Here is a 22,493-nt window from a genome sequence, read left to right on the forward strand (position 1 = left end):
CCAGGAGGTTCAGTGTTATCTCCATGGCTTGAGGAGCTGCGGCTCATTCTCCTCTTAGCGTTTTATGATCTAGTCTCTGCCCCCCTGATTTTTCTATCACTCTGTCTTCTTGCAAACTCCTTTGTTCCTCTTAGCACTGCAGAAATCGGCATTCTGTAGGGGACAAGAAATCTCCCAGGCCTCTTCTGCTTTCTTCTTAGGCATGTGAATGCATGAGTGCTAAGTCACTTCAGTAGTGTCCAACTCTTTGTGACCCTATGGACTGTAGCCCATCAGGCTCCTCTGTCCATGGGATTCTCCAGGCAAGAATACTGGAGTGGGTTGCCATGCCCTCCTCCAGGGGATCTTCCTGACCCAGGGATTGAACCTATATCTCTTATGTCTCCTGCACTGGCAGGTGGGTTCTTTACCACTTGTGCCACCTGGGAAGCCCCTTCTTAGGCATATGCCTCCCTTAAGCTTAAATAAAGGGAAGCAAAAAGATAGGATGGAGGAGAGTAAAAAAACACATGAATTAATATCTCAAAATATTATCCAGCAGTCACAAAGGTCATGGGGAAGTCAAATTAAGGAGTGTGCATCATTCTTGACCTGGATCTAGCAGGGATACCCAAGCCTTCTTGTTTTCTGCCCACAGCATCACCTTTCATGCCTGTGGGTAACACAGATTTAATATCAGGTTTCAGATATTCTGACCTCACTTATCACCCACTGAATGAGAAACATTTTAAGGTCTCAGCCTTGGAGAAGGTTTCTTGGAAAACATTTCCACCTTGGCATAAGAAGAAAATATTAAATTTTTGCATTCACTGGTTAGAGATGCCCAGCAGTGCCAGAAATACCCCCCAAGAGTTTGTTATAAGCAATTAAAAACCCTTTTGGAAATAATCCCACAGCATCTGTTAAAATTACAAATAAGCATACCATTAGACCTAATAATCTTCTTCTGGGATTCTTTCCTCTGGGAATAAAAGAATTTTGAGCACTGTTTATAGAGGCAAAAATATAGGAAAAAAGCCTGAAAGTGAAATGAATGAATTGAGGTGCATCCATACTGTATGTGGTGGTTAGTTTAATATGTCTACTTGATTGGGTCACAGAGCCAAGATACTTGGTTAGAGACTCTTCTGGATGTTTCTGTAAACATGTGTTTTGGATGAGGTTAACATTTAAATAGCTGGACTTTGAGTGAAGCAGATTACCCTCTGTAATGTGGATGGGCTTCATCCAGTCAGTTGAAGGCCTTAATAGAACAAAGACTGACTACCCTGAGCAAGAAGTTCTGTCAGTAGATGCCTCTGGAATCAGACTATAACTCTTCCTGAGTCTCTGGCCACCGGCCTCCTCAGCAGACTTTGCACTTAACCAGACCTCTACCATGTCATGAACCAGTTCCCTAAAATCAGCCTCAATCTTGTTCTCTCATTCCTTTTTTTTAAAATATATTTTATTGCAGTACAGTTGATTTATAATGTTGTTAATCTCTGCTATACAGCAAAGTGATTCAGTTATACATATATATGTATGTGTGTATGTGTGTGTATATATATATATTGAATATAGTTCCCTGTATGGTGGTATACAGTAGGACCTCGTTTATCCATTCTATAGTCATTTGCATCTGCTAACCCCAAACTCCCAATCCATCCCTCCCCCACCCCATCTCCCCCTTCGTAACCACTAGTCTGTTCTCTCTGAGTCTACTTCTTTTTATTATTATGCATTTATTTATCTGGCTGTGCCGGGTCTTAGTTGCAGCACATGGGATCTAGTTCCCCGACCAGGGATGGAACCCAGGCCCCCTGCATTGGGAGCGTGGAATCCCAGCCACTGCACCACCAGGGCAGTCCCTGTGAGTCTGTTTCTGTTTCATAGAAAAGTTTATTTATGTCATATTTTAGATTTCATGTGTAAGTGAAAACATATGCTATTTGTCTCTTTTTTACTTACTCCACTCAGAATAATAATCTCTAGTTCCATCGTTGTTGCTGCAAATGACATTATTTCTTTCTTTTTCATGGCTGAGTACTATTCCGTGTGTGTGTGTGTGTGTGTGTGTGTGACATTTTGATCCATTCGTCTCTCGATGGATGTTTACGTTGTTTCCACGTCTTGGCTACTGTAATAGTGCTGCTCTGAATATAGGGGTACGTGTGTCTTTTTGAATTACAGTTTTGTCCAGATACATGCCCAGGGTAGGATTACTGGTCAAATGGGAACTCTGTTTTCAGTTTTCTGAGGATCCTTCATACTGTTGTTCATTGTTCTTGTTTAGTCGCACAGTCCTGTCCAACTTTTTTGTGACCCCGAGGACTGTAGCCCACCAGGCTCTTCCTTCTGTCCATGGGATTTTCCAGCCAAGAATACTAGAGTGGGTTGCCATTTCCTTCTCTAAGGGATCTTCCTGACCCAGGGATTGAACCTGTGTCTCCTGCATTTGCAGGCGGATTGTCTACCAGGGAGCCACCTGGGAAGCCTCTGTTTTTCCATAGTGGTTGCACCAAGTTACATTCCTACCAACAGTTTCTTCACACCCTCTTCAGGATTAGTTATTTGTAGGCTTTTTAATGATGGCCATTCTGATATGTGTGAGGTGATATAGCTCATTGTAGTTTTGATTGGCAGTTCTCTAATATTAGTAATGATGATCATCTTTTCACATGCCTGTTGGCCCTCTGTGTGTCTTCTTTGGAGAAATGTCTATTTAGGTCTTCTCATTTTTTGATTGTGTCGTGTGTTCTTTTGTTATTGATTTGTATGAGATATTAGTATATTTTGGAAACTAGGCCCGTGTTGGTGACTTCATTTGCAAATATTTTCTCCCAGTCCATAGGTTGTCTTTTCATTTTGTTTGTGGTTTCCTTGGCTGTATAAGAGCTTCCCTGGTGGCTCAGATGATAAAGCGTCTGCCTGCAACGCGGGAGACCCAGGTTCGATCCCTGGGTTGGGAAGATCTCCTGGAGAAGGAAATGGCAACCCACTCCAGTATTCTTGCCTGGAGAATCCCACGGACAGAGGAGCATGGTAGGCTACCGTCCATGGGGTCACAAAAAGTCGGACACAACTGAGCGAGCTTCACTTGCTGTATAAAAGCTTGGAAGTTTGATTAGGCCCCATTTGTTTATTTTTGCTTTTATTTCTATTGTCTTGGGAGACTGACCTAAGAAAACAGTGGTACAGTTTATGTCAGAGAACGTTTTGCCGATGTTCTCTTCTACAGGTATTGTGATGGCGTGTCTTACAGTTAAGACTTTAAGCCATTTGGCGTTTGTATGTGTGGTGTATGATGGTGTCATTCTCTCATTTGCTTATAATGGGCTTTCGTGGGAGTGTTTTCTCAGCCACACCAGTAGTACTCGAATCCAGCCACGCACCAACCATCACTCTGGGGCCTTTGTTTTGTTTATTTCTGGCTGTGCTGGGTCTTGATTGCTATGCGGGCTTTTCTGTAGGTGTGGTGAGTGGGGGCTTCTTTCTTGTTCCAGTGTGTGAACTTCTTGTTGCAGTGCTTTCTCTTGTTGTGGAGCACAGGTTCTAGGGCACATGGGCTTCAGTAGTCTTGGCTCCAGGGCTCTTGAGTGCAGGCTCGGTGGTTGTGCTTGGGCTTAGTTGCTCTGAGGCATGTGGCATCTTCCCAGCTCAGGGATGAAACCCATGCCTCCTGCGTTGGCAGGTAGATTCTTAGCCACTGAGCCACCGTGGAAGTCCCCCTTTATTTTAGAAGCACTGACTCCCGTGCACCCAGTGTTTTCCCCACCTGGGTTTGCTCAGTCAGAATGAGCACTGGCTGTTCCTAAGGTATCTCCCCTTCTTTTACTCTTCTCTTCCCTCTGTTTTTTCCTTCTTCTCTACCTGTCACTGAAGCCCAGGAGTTACTCAAAGAGGGTACACAGTCAGAGGTGGAATAAAACCACTCCAGGTTATTTGTCCCCCAGTCCAGGCTCTAGGTAAAATCCTGGAGAACCTCAAAGCCGTTACCTTGGGCCTCATCAGAACTCCAGCTGCCCATCGCCAAGTCTACTGCTAACTCATTTCATTGTTGTTTTAAATTTGGATGCATATGTTTCCCCCCTCAAAAAACAAAATAGTGAAGGAGGCCTCTCAAGTCAACAGGAGGGAAATCCCAGGGCTCCACAGCTGAGGGCCAGGCTCCAAATCTCTCCTGCACCCCACCAGCAAGGTCTGAAGATCTGGGACCTCCCAGAGCAGAGAGGAGGGGATGCGGGATGTAAGACTGAAGGGGCTGGCCACCTCCAGCTCTCATGGTCATGGTCGCCTCTGCTCGCTGCCACATCCACTCTTTTGAATACCGTCTTTCTCTTTAGAGATGCAAACGCTCCCATAGCCCTGTGTAATGACTTCAAGTCCATTATCCCATCTGATTCTCACTCCCACACGATGGATGTAGGGCTGCTGTTAATTTCATCTCCACTGACAGATTATGGAACCGAGGCTGAGAAACTAGTTAGGTGACCTCCTCGTGCTCAGTCCCTCAGTCGTGTCCGACTGTTTGTGACCCCATGGACTGTAGCCCTCCCAGCTCCTCCATTCAGGTACGTTTCTGGGCAAGAATGCTGGAGTGAGTTGCCATTTCCTCCTCCAGGTGACCTCCTCAGACTCAACTAATTCATAGTAGAAGAAATGACATTTGAACCCAGGTTTGACTGCAAACTTCTTTCTTCCCCATACCCACTACACTGCCTTTTCACCTTACTTAGATTGTTTGTTAAAGGACACCCTCTTTGCTATTCCTTAAATATCCAGCCTTTAATCTTTGATGATAAGATGTGAAAAGCATTCTCTTGTAATTGACAGGGCCCTTGACGCACACTGTTTTATTTGTGTGTTTGCTTTCATTGTAAGCTGTTTGGCATCTGTCTTTGTTAGTCATTCCATGTGAGGGGTTTTTACTTTATACTGTCTGCATCACAGATTATTCAGGGCAGACAGTTTTACAGATGTGTTGGGGACAATATGAACTTGAAATTGGCAAGATATTTATTTTTTCCCCTCAGTGGAAATTATTGTTCTGTCGATTGGGTGGTTTGTCTTCTTCATTCTGGGGACACTTGAACAATGGAATTGAAAGTTGCTTCTGAGCCAACAGATCAAACAATAGCAGACCTGAGAGTGAAAGCAGAAGAGTGTCTTGCAATTTGTGATAGGAGTGAACTTCCCCAGTTAAGGAAAACTTTCCCCATCTTAAAAAAAAAAAAAAAAATACAGCATGGAATAGAGCCAGGCCCACAGGCAGCAGGATAATAACAAGACTGCCAGCAGAATACTCTAGGGCCTGGGTTTTTTTTTTCTCCTGACAAAAGAGGAAGGTCTGTGTTTTTGCTCATAGAAACATTTTGCCAATGGAAAGCCCCAATACTATAATTTCAAAGTATTTCCCAAGTCTCAGCAATTGGTAAGAAGTAGAAATACTCATTAGCCATCAAGAGAAAAGGGAAAAAAGGGACTTCAAGTTAGGCTATACATTTTGGCAATTTTGGTGATCCATAGTATTTTGATTAAAAGCCAGTGAATTATATAAGATTGCTAACCCCTGGTAGAACCAAAGAAGTTGAAAGAATTACTTTAAATATATATATATATATATATATATATATATATATATATATATTTAGGCTGTGCTTGGTCTTAGTTGAGGCATGTGGAATCTTTTCAGTTGCAGCATGCAGCTCTTCTTTAGTTCCAACATGTGGGAGCTAGTTACCTGCTACTGCTACTGCTAAGTCACTTCAGTCGTGTCTGACTCTGTGCGACCCCATAGACGGCAGCCCACCAGGCTCCACCATCCCTGGGATTCTCCAGGCAAGAACACTGGAGTGGGTTGCCATTTCCTTCTCCAATGCATGAAAGTGAAAAGTGAAAGTGAAGTTGCTCAGTAGTGTCCGACTCTTAGCGACCCCATGGACTGCAGCCTACCAGACTCCTCTGTCCATGGGATTTTCCAGGCAAGAGTACTGGAGTGGAGTGCCATTGCCTTTAGGGGTCAAACCCGGCCGGTGCATTGGGAATGTGGAGTTCCAGCCACTGAACCACCAGGGAAGTCTCAGAAGTTGAAAGAATTACTAATGTATTGCATGGACAACTGATCTCATTGATCAGAAATCTGTCTGATGACCAGTTTCCTCTGCTCAACTCAAGGTGCACTTGAACCTCACCTGAGTTTGGTCTGCATTTGAGGCCCTGGAAGGTGATTGTGGATCCTGTGATTCTCTGATCTCATAGCACGTCCAGCTCAGCTACAGTAAGTGTTCCTTTTTGTGACACTGGAACTTACCAGTCTGAGATATGGGACACATTTCCTTAGTAACATGGAAGGCTAGAGTTGCACTATGCCCTTGCCTCCCTCCTAAAACCCAAAGGCCTTGATTTAGCATCTTGGTCTTTTTATGCCAAATTGAAGAATAAAGTTGAAGGAAACACTGGCTGGTGTCATGTGCAGATGAGCCAGTGACCTGGAGACAGAGATGCAGGCCATTCTGAAGGCCAAGTCAAACCTCTGTCATTGTCAAGAAGATGGAATAGCCTTGACTTTATAGGAAATGAGATGCCACCATATCACACTGGGGGGCGGGGTAAGGAAGGACCCTCATTAATCTGACCTGAGTGACTATCTCTTCAGGCTCTTAACTTCCATATCTCTCAGGCTTTAACCATTTATTAAGTCATCCAGATGCACTGCCAGCCCACCTCTCTGAACAGCACTGAAAAAGACCCCAGCTTCCTTTCTGTTTGCTCTTCTGGGGCAGACAGAAAAATAGCCTTTTGCCATTTCCTCTTAATGAGTAAAGAAGCTGCATTGGTTTCTCCCTTTGTGAACAATGGACCACCCTATAAAAGAGAACAAGGCTGTTCGGAGTTGTGTAAATATAGAGATGACTAAAATCGAAATATTAAAGCAGTCAGCTTTGGTATAAAACATGTTGTCAAGATTTTTTTAATTATTGCATTACTTATTATATGGTTTTAAATTTTTATTAGAGTATAACTGATTTACAGCATGGTATTAGTTGCAGATGTACAGCAAACAATATCATATATATATATATGTCCTTTTTTTTTTTTTTTTCAAATTCTTTCCCCATGTAAGTTATTACAGAATATTGAGTAGAGTTCCCTGTGCTATACAGTAGGTCCTTGTTATCTATTTTATATATAGAAGTATGGGTATGTTAATCCTCACCTAATCTTCACTTCCCCCCACATTTCCCTTTGTAACCAAGTTTGATTTTGAGATTTGTGAGTCTGTTTCTGTTTTATACAAAAGTTCATTTGTATCATTTTTATTAGATTCCATGTAAATGATATCATGTGATACTTGTCTTTCTCTGACTCACTTTACTTTGTATAATAATCTCTAGGTCCATCCATAATGCTGCAAATGGCGTTGTTTTGTTCTTATGGCTGAGTGACAGTCTGCTGTGCATAACACGTACCACACCTTCTTTCTTTATTCCTCTGTGCATGGACATTTAGGTTGCATCCATGTCTTGGCTACTGTAAATACTGCTGCAGTGAACATTGGGGTGCATGTATCCTTTTTTAAACTTTTATTGAAATATAATTGATTTATGTTGTATTAATTTTAGGTATACAGCAAAGTGAATCAATTATACTGAAATGTGTGTGTGTGTTAAGTTGCTTCGTGAGTGCATGCTAAGTCGCGTCAGTTGTGTCTAATTCGTTATGATCCTATGGACTGTAGCAATCTCCTCTGCCCATGGGATTCTCTAGGCAAGAATACTGGAGTGGGTTGCCAAGCCCTCCTCTGGGGAATCTTCCTGACCCAGGAATTGAACCCATATCTCTTTTGTCTCCTGCATTAGCAGGCAGGTTCTTTACTACTGGCACCACCTGGGAAGCCCATACAGATATATAAACAAATCTTTTTTTAGATTATTTTCCCATATAGGCCATTATAGAGTATTGAGTAGAGCTCCCTGTGCTATATAGTAGATTCTTATTAGTTATCTCTTTTAGGGGCAATGGCACCCCACTCCGGTACTCTTGCTTGGAAAATCCCATGGACGGAGGAGCCTGTCAGGCTGCAATCCATGGGGTCGCTAGGAGTCGGACACGACTGAGCGACTTCACTTTCACTTTTCACTTTCATGCATTGGAGCAGGAAATGGCAACCCACGCCAGTGTTCTTGCCTGGAGAATCCCAGGGATGGGGGAGCCTGGTGGGCTGCCGTCTATGGTGTCGCACAGAGTCGGACACGACTGAAGTGACTTAGCATTAGCATAGTATATATGTGTCAAATCCCAGTCTCCCAGTTTTTCCCTCCCCATCATCCCCTGGTAAGCACAAGTTTGTTTTCTACACCTCTGACTCTACTTCTGGTAGAAGTAGTACTAAGTTCTTTTGTACCCTTTTTTTAGATTCTGCATAAAAACAATATCATATGATATTTGTCTTTCTGTGTCTGACTTCATCAGTATGACAATCTCTAGGTCCATCCATGTTGCTGCAAATGTCATTATTTTGTTCTTTTTTATGATGGAATAATAGTCCATTGTATATATGTATCATATCTTCTTTATCCGTTCCTTTGTTGATGGACATTAGGTTGCTTCCATGCCTTGATTCTTGTGAATAGTGCTGTAATTAACATTTGGGTGCGTGTATCTTTTAGAATTATGATTTTCTCGGGACATATGCCCAGAAGTGGGATTGCTGGATCTATTTCTGCTTTATTGACTATGCCAAAGCTTTTGACTGTATGGATCACAATAAACTGTGGAAAATTCTGAAAGAGATGGGAATACCAGACCACCTGACCTGCCTCTTGAGAAACCTATATGCAGGTCAGGAAGCAGCAGTCAGAACTGGACATGGAACAACAGACTGGTTTCAAATAGGAAAAGGAGTACATTAAGGCTGTATATTGTCACCCTGCTTATTTAACTTATACGAAGGGTACATCGTGAGAAACGCTGGGCTAGAAGCAGCACAAGCTGGAATCAAGATTGCCAGGAGAAATTTCAATAACCTCAGATATGCAGATGACACCACCCTTATGGCAGAAAGTGAAGAGCAACTAAAAAGCCTCTTGATGAAAGTGGAAGAGGAGAGTGAAAAAGTTGGCTTAAAGCTCAACATTCAGAAAACGAAGATCATGGCATCTGGTCCTGCCACTTCATGGGAAATAGATGGGGAAACAGTGGAAACAGTGTCAGACTTTATTTTTTTGGGCTCCAAAATCACTCGCAGATGGTGATTGCCGCCATGAAATTAAAAGACGCTTACTCCTTGGAAGGAAAGTTATGACCAACCTAGATAGTATATTCAAAAGCAGAGACATTCCTTTGCCAACAAAGGTCCGTCTAGTCAAGGCTATGGTTTTTCCTGTGGTCATGTATGGATGTGAGAGTTGGACTGTGAAGAAAGCTGAGCACCAAAGAATTGATCTTTTTGAACTGTGGTGTTGGAGAAGACTCTTGAGAGTCCCTTGGACTGCAAGGAGATCCAACCAGTCCATTCTAAAGGAGATCAGTCCTGGGTGTTCTTTGAAAGGAATGATGCTAAAGCTGAAACTCCAATACTTTGGCCACCTGATGCAAAGAGTTGACTGATTGGAAAAGACTCTGATGCTGGGAGGGATTGGGGGCAGGAGGAGAAGGGGACGACAGAGGATGAGATGGCTGGATGGCATCACTGACTCGATGGACATGAGTTTGAGTGAACTCTGGGAGTTGGTGATGGGCAGGGAGGCCCGGTGTGCTGCGATTCATGGGGTCACAAAGAGTCGGACCCGACTGAGCGACTGAACTGAACTAATGGTAGTGGTAGTGGTTTAGTCGCTAAGTCATGTTCAACCCTTGCGACCTTATGGACTGTAACCTGCCAGGCTCCTGTCTCTATGGGATTCTCCAGGCAAGAATACTGGAGTGGGTTGCCTTTTCCTTCTCCAGGGGATCTTCCTGAACCAGGAATTGAACCTGGATCTCCTACATTGCGGGAGAAGGCAATGGCACCCCACTCCAGTACTCTTGCCTGGAAAATCCCGTGGATGGAGGAGCCTGGTAGGCTGCAGTCCATGGGGTCGCTAAGAGTCGGACATGACTGAGCGACTTCACTTTCACTTTTCACTTTCATGCATTGGAGAAGGAAATGGCAACCCACTCCAGTGTTCTTGCCTGGAGAATCCCAGGGACGGAGAAGCCTGGTAGGCTGCAGTCCATGGGGTCGCAAAGAGTTGGACACGACTGAGTGACTTCACTCACTCACTCCTACATTGCAGGCAGACTCTTTACCGACTGAGCCACCAGGGAAGATCATATGGTAGTTCTATATTGGTTTTTTAAGGCACCTTTATACTGTTCTCCATAATGGTTGTACCAATTTACACTCCCACCAATAGTACAAGAGGGTTTCCTTGTCTCCATTCCCTCTCCAACACTTACTGTTAGTAGACTTTTTTTTGATAATGATGGCCATTCTGACTGGTGTGTCATGATTTTTTCCATTGATGTATTGCCTGGAGCTTTGGAATTAAACATTAGTATGAGGCATGTAAACAGTTAAAATGCACCAGCCCGGCTTCAGCTCTAGTCTTTGTCTGTTGACCTCATACAGCACTAGGAATAGGCAGTGTAATGTGCTTTACAGTTTTTGAAACACTCAGTGAATCTTCACAATAAGGCTGTGGAGTGATGGTATTGTTTCACCCATGTTACAGATAAAGATGTTGAGCCTTAACAGACCTTGATAGAGTTACTGTTTGCTGGAAGCTTCTCTGATAAAGTGTAAAGAATTAGTATTTGCAACTCTTTCTCCTCAGACTGGTCAATTACATTATTGTTCATTCAATTTATGGAAAGATAGTGCAGCTGTTCACAAAAGTGAGGTGCCACCGTGGTGCACTAACACGGGGAATTTGCCACAATATTGAGCAGATGCTGTGCAAATATGTGTATTTACTGTTTTTTGTAAGTTGCTATTTTCTTTCTTTATATATATATATATATTTATTTTTTTTTGGCTGTACTGAATCTTTGTCGCAGCATGTAGGCTTCTGTAGTTGCAGAACATAAGCTTAATTGCCCTATGGCTCTTCATTCCCTGACCAGGGATTGAAGCTGTGTCCTCTGCATTCAAAGGCAGTTTCTTAACCACTGGACCACCAGGGAAGTCCCCGAGGGTGTGTCTTTATTTATGTGTGATGAATAGAAAGTGTTCTGGAAGCATGTTCATACAACTGATAACAGAGGTCACCTCTGTGGAGGTATGTGAGATAGCAGGGACGCCTTCTCTCTTAGTTTGATATACTTAGGTATTGTTGGACTGTTGAATGACAAAGATACATTGCATTTGTAATCGAATTTTCTTTTACTAAAAGATAACTAAAGCATCTTCCCTACGTTAAATCTCTTTTTCCTCTCTGTCTCCAATTCTGCAGACCTGCACAAGCAAAAAGGATATAGTTACCCTCCAGGGTAGAAGTAATCCACAGTGACATTGACCGCTGTGACCACTGGCCCACCATACACCGTACGGACCCTTGTGGGAAGCAGTCCATGAATTTAAAACTAGGAAAGAGTAAACACTGACTCCATTGTTTGTGTGAGGCACTTTCCCCATGTCAGCTGATTTGAACCTCTCTCTGTCTGTACAGACAAGGAATAATTAACCCTCATTTTACAGATGATAAATCCAGAACTTAGAAAAAGTGACTTGCCCATGATCACACATAATATGTAGCAGAGCCGGCTTTGTGGCTTTTCTATACCACACTGCCTCCTGGAAACTAGCTTAATACAGTTGTATTTAGGTGAAACTTAAGATCCAGAAGAATTATCATTGGTTTCTATTTCTGTTTTTGTGACAGACCTTTTCAGTTTAATTTTTCTTGGCAATAGTCTTTGTGATCCTAGTTTAGAAAAATGAGGGGAGTCCCCTGGGGGGAAAACAGGGGCTGTCGGTTAATGTAATTTTTGTTGTTGTTCGATATTCATTTTATGAGCTGAATAGAAATCTTGGTAGCAGAGGCATTTTGAGTGAGAGTTGGTAACTGCAGCCCTCGCAGCATTTCAAGCTTTCTCTCAGCCCCAAAATACACCCTCATTCATCATTGTCTGTTCTCTCTCAGTCTTTTCATTGGTCTAGCTCTTCTCTCAAAGTAGGAATGTGCAGGCTCCCGCCTGGTGGAAGCAGATAGGTTACAACTCTAGAAACATTTTTGTTACCAGGTAATACTCTACTGTCCGTCTACATTGAATATCACACCCACACACAAAATGTCAACTGGAAAAAGAAATCCACTTGATTTGTATTAAATGACTTGATTTTCCAAGCGTATTTATCTCAAATCTTGGCTAAATGATAATTGTACATTTAAGGAATGACCCCAGCTCTCTCAAGTAAATTTGTAGTTTTGTTAAGAACCGGGGAAAGAAGAAAATAACACCAGAAGATGAGGTCACCAAATTATTAACAATGCTTACGAAGCAACACGATTTCTAGCAATTTTTCATTTCTTCTGTATACTTTTCTGGTTTATCTCAGATTTTCCACAAGAAAAGATGTACTTGCATTTTAGTGTTAGTTGTTCAGTCATGTTCGACTCTTTGCAACCCCGCAAACTAGTTTACCAGACTCCTCTGTCCATGAGATTCTTCGGGCAAGAATACTGGAGTGGGTTGTCATTTCTGTCTCCAGGGGATCTTCCTGACCCAGGGACTGAACCCGAGTTTCCTGCTTTGCAGGCAGATTCTTTACTCACATTTTAGTCAGACTATATGTTATTTTTTAAATTCCAAAAAGCAGGTTAAAAAGCTTTACTTGCATTATTATTCTTGATATATAACAATGTTCTTTAAACATTTTTAGGGAGAAATAGCAAAAAAAAAAAAATGTTTATAATTTCTGTTCCTAAGTGAAGGCATTATGGTTGGGTTTGTTTTTTTTTTTTTCTTTATATGTTCATGTATTTTTCATATTCTCTCTAGAGAGTTGTATAGAATGTTTAATCTTAAATAATAGATGTTTTTAAAGACTGGAAATTTGATGGAGGGGTAATTCTATTAAGCTCCAAAATGCTATTATTGCTTTTATAACAATGACATATCCCCTCATTCCTAGAATAGTTGAGATTTCTCCAAGATACCTAATTTATGCTTGAGGAATAATGTATCTGTCTTTCAAGCTCTAAGTCAAAAAATGCTTTCATTCCTCCCAAACTGATTTAAGTTCTTTCACTCACAAAATAATAATGAGCCTCCGTTCTTTAACATGTCATCTCATGATGATGCTGTTTGGACAAGTTCTCATCTTTAGATCATCTCCTTTCCTTGGAAGACCTGGGACCCCGGTCACCCACACTTCCCCTCCAGATGCTGTCTTGGGCCACGTTTCATCAAAAGGATCCATATTTTTCTTTCTTTCTTTTTTCCCAATATGCTTCACAGCTGGAGCTATTTTTATGGGGTCAGTCCCGATTATTATAAATGAGATTTCACATCTGGGACAGCATGGTGATCCTTGGACTCAGCCAGCCACCCTCTAGCTCCATTTTCAAAAGGTATCAAATGCCAGTGTTCTCAGGGAGAGAAGAAACGTGATAAAGGGATTCACATAGGAAGGGCAGCCTTACCTTCCTAATTCTGAGACATTTATCTCTTTGTTCATCTTTGGAACTCTGAGTCAAACTTATATCGCCATCCTTGCTTTAAAAAAAAAAAATTCCTTTGACCAGCTGCATCTAATTTGAGACCTTGTTTCATTAAATACTTACAGTAAAGGTCTTTGGCAAACCCAAGAATTAATATTATGCCAGATGATTTATTAAAAAAAAAAAACATATAAAGAGTTCTGAATTAGGACTTAATTTAAAACCAGAATTCGTTGCTTTAAATGAAAAGTTTATTTATTTTTTTAAAAGGGAGGGATGCTTTTTCTAGAAGGAGGAAATCGTGACTGTAAACTGCAGCTGCAAATCAGAGCAGCTTACCAGCATCAAAAAAAGAAAAAAGAAAGAAATCTGTTTATGGAGCGCAACATTCCTTCTTTGACACGGTAAGTGAATGCAATATGGTGACACAGGCCATTTAAGTAAATACCGGCTCTAATAATAGCTGCATATCAGTTGGAAGGTATTTTTATCATGTGTGTGCTGGCTCCGAAGCCATAGCCTTCAACAAGCAGAGCAAAATGTGTGATCAGTCTGGCCCCATTTCAGGGAAAGAAGTGATTGATTGTTTGATCCCTGGAGGCATTGATGCTGCTTAATGGGTCCTTAGAGCTAAGAATAATGGAGGAAAAAACCCTGCGTGTCATTTGCTAATCTCCGTGGCTAAGGATAAGAGTTTGGGAGAGGAAGGAGTGGAATAAGAAAAAGAGGAAATTTAATTCCCCAATTAATCTTACTCTGTTTCTGACATAATTCTGGATGGCATAGAGTATTAAAAATTGACATGCCTCACGTTCATGTTCTTCCCCTCCATTCTATGTCTTATCCATCTCTGTCAGATTTTCCCTGGAGAATGGGGATAGGATTCCCCAAGGATTTGTGACAGAGGACAGAAGAAAGTGAACCCTCCCTACATTTCGCAATATTTGATTTAGTTTTCACCAAAGTTCACCTACAAGTGGTCTTATGAGATGAAAGGTACTCTCAAAGTGGTTTGAAATATGCTAACATTCTCTGACATTTTCTTTTAGAAATGGAGCCTAATTTCCATTCCCTTGAGTGTTGGTTAGACTTAATGACTCGCTTCTAACTGATAAAATATGGCAGAAGGGACAGCCTGAGACTTCTGAAACCAAGTTCATAAAAGTGGTAGTTCTGTCTGTCTCTCATCACTCGGTCTCAAGGAGGGCAACAGCCATGTTGTAAGGATGCTCACCCAACCTGTGGAGATGCCTGCATGGTAAGGAGCTTCTCCTAAGATCCTGCAAGGAACTTGAGATCTATTACCAATAGAGCCAGCCCTGTCTTCAGATGACCGTAGTCCCAACCAGCAGCTTGCTGCATCTGCAGGAGAGACTGTGAGCCAGAGGTACCCAGCTCAGCCACTCCCTTTTCCTAAGACAGGGTGTGACATCATAAATGGTTGTTGGCCTCATGGCTAAGGTAACTTTGTTGATAACTTAGCAGTTTTTCACCTTTTTTCTTGACGGCTAGATTATAATACCGGAGAAGGCAATGGCACCCCACTCCAGTACTCTTGCCTGGAAAATCCCATGGATGGAGGAGCCTGGTAGGCTGCAGTCCATGGGGTCGCTAAGAGTCAGACATGACTGAGCAACTTCACTTTCACTTTTCACTTTCATGCATTGGAGCAGGAAATGGCAACCCACTCCAGTGTTCTTGCCTGGAGAATCCCAGAGACAGGGGAGCCTGGTGGGCTGCCGTCTATGGGGTCACACAGAGTCAGACATGACTGAAGCAATGCAGCAGCAGATTATAATACATTCCTCTTGGGCACATTGGTAACAACTTTAAATCATAGGCTTACCCCAATGTTCATCGCAGCACTGTTTATAATAGCCAGGACATGGAAGCAACCTAGATGTCCATCAGCAGATGAATGGATAAGAAAGCTATGGTACATATACACAATGGAGTATTACTCAGCCATTAAAAAGAATACATTTGAATCAGTTCTAATGAGGTGGATGAAACTGGAGCCTATTATACAGAGTGAAGTAAGCCAGAAAGAAAAACACCAATACAGTATACTAACGCATATATATGGAATTTAGAAGGATAGTAACAATAACCCTGTGTACGAGACAGCAAAAGAGACACTCATGTATAGAACAGTCTTATGGACTTTGTGGGAGAGGGAGAGGGTGGGAAGATTTGGGAGAATGGCATTGAAACATGTAAAATATCATGTATGAAATGAGTTGCCAGTCCAGGTTCGATGCACGATACTGGATGCTTGGGGCTGGTGCACTGGGACGACCCAGAGGGATGGTATGGGGAGGGAGGAGGGAGGAGGGTTCAGGATGGGGAACACATGTATACCTGTGGCGGATTCATTTTGATATTTGGCAAAACTAATACATTTATGTAAAGTTTAAAAATAAAATAAAATTTAATAAAAATAAATAAAAAGAACAAAAAATAAATAAATAAATAAATCATAAGCTTGCTGCTAAGTCACTTCAGTCGTGTCCGACTCTGTGCGACCCCATTAGGTCATGATTTACTCTTCGGATTTATGTACACATATCATATCCCTGAGGCAGAGCTGTGTTCCCTAACTGCTTTTGGACAGATTTAAGTATTTTTATATCCGTCAGTCATTCAGTTGTCACACATAGTTCAGTGCGTGCGTGCGCGTCCAGTCGATTCAGTCATGTCTGACTCTTTGTAACCCTACGGACCATAGCCTGCCAGGCTCTGTAGCCCATCAGGCTCCTCTGTCCATAGGATTCTCCAAGCAAGAACTGGAGTAGGTTGCTGTGCCCTCTTACAGGGGATCTTCCTGATACAGAAATCAAACCCTCATCTCTTTCGTCTCTTGCATTGCAAGTGGATTCTTTACCCTCTGAGCCACCTGGGAAGCCCATAGTTTGGTAGACAGTAGCAGTAATGTTGATCGTTTTGCCCATCTCATTCTATAGATATGTCGAAAGTGGCCTAGTTGTACCTAAGTGAATACATTTAGTGGCAGAGATGTCAGTGATCTGATCAGGATGGATGACTTTCATAATTTAGATGCAATAACATTTAAAACATGAATTAGCATCAGAGGCTAGAGATCCTCTTAGGAAGATAACTGTCTCTGGAAAAATACTGTGATGAGTTTTCAAGGAAAAAGATAAGGCCCTAAGAGCTTAGATTTTGCAAGAGTTATGATGGCACTTGTTTAAATGACCATGTATTAGAAAGAATCCCTTATAATCGTGGAGGTGGTGGTGGAAAGTTAGAGACAGGTAACCGAGAGAGAGGCTGCAACTCAACCATGGAAATGGCCGTGGGTGTCTTAGAAACAAGATTGTGTAGCATTGATTTTTAGCTGTTTGAATTTCTGCAGTAGAAGTCCTGCATAAATATTCTCTAGGCTTTCAATAAAATGTTCTAGTTGTGTGAGAGATTCATTTAATGGAAATGAAGAAGAAATAACTAACAAGGTGTGAGAACTGAGACAAGGAGGATTAATTCAGCAGAACCAGCAGCTCAGTCAGGGCTGTGGTGATTCACAAAAACCTAAGCCCCTCAAGGAATTTAGGAACGTCTTGGGGATGGCCTTAGACTTCTCAGAATCTATGAAGGGCAGATCTGGTTCCAGCTTGACAACCTGGCTGACATCCATATTACGTGCATAGCTCTTTTCGGCCTTCCAAGTTGTAAATCTTCAGTATGAAGTTTTGCTCGTAAACATGGGTTTTCCTTCATGTGCGTGTTCAGAGTTCTATCCCTCTAGATTGTGATGTTACCTAGACTATTTTTTACCACCTGTTTATCTACAAGATATATTTCTAAAACAGGGCGCTTCCCTGCCTTCATGTGGGGAGTGTATGTGTGTTTGTGATCTGGGGGGCTTTAAATGAAATAATGTGCGTAGAACATTCACCATAGTGCCTGTTATATAGTAAGCCCTCAATACAATACATTAGTCTCACAAATCAACTTTAGTGCTTCTAGACCAAGAGAATATAAACCATAGAAATTAGGCAAAATCTTGGGGAGAATATTAAACCTTCCTCAGAACTTAGGATAGGGCCTCAAGACAATTTTGGTTAAGTCTCAAGGGGCATGCTCGCCTCTTGATTGTAACTGGAAAAAGGCATAGGAATGTGATGGTGAAGGTTCTTGAATGCTCTGCTAATGATGTTGTTGAGTAAAGCAGTGACAGTCCTGTATCTGTTTTAAAAAGATCTTTGGCTATGTGGGTAATGGCTTAAGGGACAAGAGGACTCAGGGAGTTGCCTAAGAGGCTACTGCAATAACCCTAGTAAAGATGATGAGGGCTTGAATGAATGCTGAGGCTATGGGGATGGAGAGAAGGTTTGATTTAAGAGGCTGGGAGAAGGAACCGCACTGGATTTGGAGACGGAGTGAATGTTGTGGGCAAGATAAGGAAAGAAGGCAAGGACCACAGAGGAATATTTGAGCATGTGGGTGACCAGTGATACTGGGAGCAGAAGACAAGGCAAGGGCTGGGATAACTGAGGATTTCAGCTTGGGCAATCAGGTGATTCCTTTAACCAAAATAATAAATTAGGGGTTAAGTTTGTTTTGTCTCCTTTTAGGAATTTTTAAGAGTTCTACACACAAGGAAGCCTGCCCCTGACTTGCCTGAGAAAGTTCCAATGAAAGTCTCCCAACCCCACCAAAAGAGAGAGAGAGAAAGGAAAAGAAAAAGACTTTAAAAAGTCCTCATGTTTGCATTTCACCTGGCACCTCTCTCCACCCTCTATTTCACCTCTGGCTTGAGAAGGGAGAACTTTGCCCCAGGGAGGCCCATAGTTACAATGAAAATCCCTATGTAACAGTAAATCTTCCTACCTTCAACTGATGACCCACTTATAAGAAATAAGATTCAAAAGAAGTCACAGCTGGAATCAAATTCCTCCCTAACGTAAGAATCAGTCAGTGCATTTGGCTTGTGTGTGCCTTTGTGCACACGTGTCAGTGTTGGTGGGTGTGTGTATCACCCCTCGTTTACATACACAGACATAGAACACACAGTAGTTTAGAGAACTCCCTTTTAATAGGTCTTGGTGTTGCCACGGTAACATGAGCAGAAGCAGTACTCCTAGTCACTTAGGGAAAACCTGCAGTTTGTGATACGCACCTGTGGAGAGATTTCAGCTACCATGTGGACCATTATAGCATGTGATGCTCAAATAACCTCCTGGATTCTGTTTATGTTTGGCTGCTTCTAATCTTGCTCGTATGTGCTGCTTCAGTCAGCCTTTTCTCAGGACCATAGCATTCCAGCTCTCCTCCTGGTCCTTGATGCTGAACAAGACTTCTCTATAAAGGTCTCTGGGCTGCTGTGAATTGAGCCTTTCCCCACTTAGGTGACATTGATGCAGAAATAACTTACAGTTCTTCTATACCTTAAAGATGGGCTTCCCAGGCAGTGCTAGTGATAAAGAATCTGCTTGAAATGTAGGAGACCCAGGTATTCCTGGGTCAGGAAGACCTGCCCTGAAGAAGGAAATGGCAACCCACTCCAGTATTCTTCCTGGAGAATTCCATGGACAGAGGAGCCTGGCAGGCTACAATCAATGGGGTCACAAAGTGTTGCATATGACTAAGTGACTTTCACTTTCACTTTTCATTCTTTAAAGATATTTGAAATTATTACCACTAAAAATAGTTTTAGAGAAAATAGGCTTCAGAATGCCAGGAAAATTCATTTCCCAGGTTATTTATGTACGTGCTCATGAAAATGACATGTCTGTGACCTACAGACTCAAAATACCAAGTCAGAGGTCAGTTACATGTTGGGGAGATTTCAGAAATGCCCTACTCATTCACTCCAAAAGAAAATTGATCTGGCCTTTAGTATTTTTCTTAGGAGAATTGGAAATAGTATTCATTAGAGAAATCTACTTCCCTCCAACTCCAAAGGGACTTCAAATTTTCCAATTATACTTAAATATTGTGTCTCTGGTAATGGCTGTCCTGAGGGAGAGCTGCTTCCTTCTGGATAACATTCAAATAATCTTCAAAGGCTTCTATCTGCTAAAACTGGTTCAAAAATGGGATTTACTTAAGAATTCATCCTAAAGTACCAAACCCTTACTTTTGCTGTGTAATCTGTGTATGATATCATCTATGAATGTTGTTATGGCCCTTTAATAAGTCAGTGATTTTCTCTTTTGAGCTTCAGTTAAAACAGACCTTGTCAGGAAAAATTTACCAGTATTAATTTTAGAATATTTTATAGTAAAGATATGAATTTATGTATATTCACACAAACATGCACACAGATATACTTATATATATTTGTATGTACATGGCAACCCACTCCAGTATTCCTGCCCGGCAAATTGCATGGACAGAGGAGCCTGGTGGGCTATAGTGCATGGGATCAGAAAGAGTTGTACATGACTGAGCAAATGAGCACTCACACACACATATTTGTATGTAAGGATACATGTGTATTTTATGGCATGGAGACAGTTTGATTGTGGCATCAAAATTTCATGATGTGTCTTCTCCCTCCATGTGACTGTAAGTTACTTAACCTCTCTGCATCTCAGTTTTCTTGTCTGTACCATGGCAATAATAACAGTTATCGTGTCACAGAGCAGGCTGATGATTAAATAAGTCAAGAAATTTATAGTGCTGAAGACAGCCAAGAGCCTCGTAAGTGTTCTGTACATGTTAGCTGTTTCTGTTAGAAGCAGTCCAAATAACCCATATTCTAAAATGGTGAGTCACCAGCAAACAGGAAACTTTTCAGTTATCAGTGTGTTTTACAATGTGTCACTTGGTAATGGCACTAGTATTATTCCTATAGTCTGCTCTTATTGGAGAGTGTGAGTCAGTGGTGCCATCCTCTCCCTGCCCCGGGTTTTCGCCTGGAGAATTAGCCATTCAGGTGGATATCTCTCTCCTAAAGCCTTCAGCTTGTCAGAGAGCAAATTAAATCCACGCAGAGAAAACTGTTTCATTTGTGGTCATTTCTTGTCCTTCCTGGTGGTGATCCTGGTGAGGGAGTTGTACTCCACTTTGAAAATCTCCTTTCCCTTGTGAGGAAAGAGTGTATGGAATTTCTAGCCTGGATACATATGTTCAAGCAGGGTTGGAATTTCCGAAAGGAGGAGGAGGATGGTTGGCTTGTAGATACCCTTGTTTTGAAATCAAGGTGAATGATCGTTGAAGATGTCCGTGGTCATGGTCATGGTCACGGTGGGAGTGTTTCTATAGGTTTTTATTAGTACCTCAAAAGTTAAACATATACCATTAACCTTAAGGAAGTCTGGGCTCTAGAAAGGGTAATCGCTGGAGTGATGTAAGAAAGGTTTGGTAACAGTGGCTCCTCTTCACTGAGGTCTCCCTCTGAGTCAGGTGCCACACTCAGCACGCTGTTCATTGTTCCTCACCCACCCCACCACTCAGGGGAGACCTGGATAATGCCTCACATACAGGAGCTTGGTGTTCCATCCACACCTGTGCCTCTGCATCTTCAGACATCTCTGAGGAGGTAACATTGATCCCTAATCACATGAAGCATGCTCTTATGCTTGTTTCCATAGACTGTATGTTACAGAGCAGCTTTATATTTACAGATACATTGAGTAGATAGATATTGGAACCTTCTGTACTAGATGGCAAGTTGGCAAACTCTTCACATCTTACATTAGTATGGTATGCTTGCTATGATTAATGAATCAATGTTGAGACGCTATTACTAAGTGTGTCAAAGTCCATACTTTATTCAAAGTGCCTTAGTTTTTACTAGATGCCCCCTTTTTTGATAAACCTTGTTTCTATGCTTCATTCAGATGGCCTACGTTTCTAACCTCATGCCTCCAGATCACTACATTACATTTAGTGGCCATGTCTCCATAGGCTTCTCTTGGCTGTGAGAATTTCTCAGTCATGTTTCTTATGACCTGGACAGTTCAGAAGAGTCTAGTCAGGCATTTTTTAGGATGGCTGACAGCTGGAATTTTTCTGCCACTCTTCTCATCCTGAGACTGGGGTGGTAGGTTATTGGGAGGAACACCACAGAGGGAAAGTGTCATTTCATCACCGCTTAGGAAGGGGACATGATGTTAATATGATTCTGACCGCTGGTGTTGATCGTAAGCCCCAGGCTGGGGTGGCTGGGCAGGTTTGCACACTGTAAAATTTCTCTGCTCCCCACTCTCCATACCATTCCGTAGCGGAGGCAAGCCACTGTGTACAGTTTACCTCTAAGGGGTGGGGAGTTCTCTTCCCCTTCTTGCAGGCAGAGTAGCTACAGAGATCATTTGGAATTCTTCTTCATGGGAGATTTGTAGAGTCATTTCTCAAGTGAGACTATGCAGAAGAAAATTGGCCAGAGAGAAAATTATGGTTGACAGATGTGTAGAGATGAAGTATTAAAAGCAACAAAGGGAAAGCAATCTGAGAAGTAGCATTTTTCATGTATTTTTGAAAATTACCTAAATAGACAAAAATGTGCAAACATATTTATTGCTGCATTGCTTATAATACTTAAGGACAGAAAGCAAGTAGAATATACAAACAACTCATGGTACATTCATATAACCATTAAGTCAGACACATTCTGTATATTTGAATATATAAAATTATTGGCATAGAAATATAATAATAGTATGCTGATGAATGAACTATACACAATATGAGTATACATAATGTAAGTATGCACATATATAAATATACTTGAAATATAAGTATATACACATGTGTGTTTAAGCATATACAATATCTGAAAGATTAGCTAATATAGGAAAAAATTACCGTCATTATCTCTAGCTGGTAAGACTATATGTCATTTAGAATTTTCCTTTGTAATACCTATACTTTCTATTTTCTTCAATAGCTTTTCATTTA

At 41.7% G+C, this 22,493-nt stretch overlaps 1 long non-coding RNA gene across 1 annotated transcript in view; it reads left to right on the plus strand.

The window, feature by feature from the left end:
• LOC129634975 (uncharacterized) overlaps nucleotides 1-13,978 on the plus strand; it is a 40,945-nt gene extending 26,967 nt beyond the window's left edge. Inside the window, exons 4-5 of the long non-coding RNA XR_008706036.1 lie at nucleotides 6,157-6,259; nucleotides 13,899-13,978. This is a non-coding gene — a long non-coding RNA (uncharacterized LOC129634975). The remainder of the gene's footprint in view (nucleotides 1-6,156; nucleotides 6,260-13,898) is intronic.
• The last annotated feature ends 8,515 nt before the right edge of the window (nucleotides 13,979-22,493 follow it).

The sequence above is a fragment of the Bubalus kerabau genome, chromosome 20, assembly GCF_029407905.1.
Source record: "Bubalus kerabau isolate K-KA32 ecotype Philippines breed swamp buffalo chromosome 20, PCC_UOA_SB_1v2, whole genome shotgun sequence".
Taxonomy (NCBI): Eukaryota; Metazoa; Chordata; class Mammalia; order Artiodactyla; family Bovidae; genus Bubalus; species Bubalus kerabau.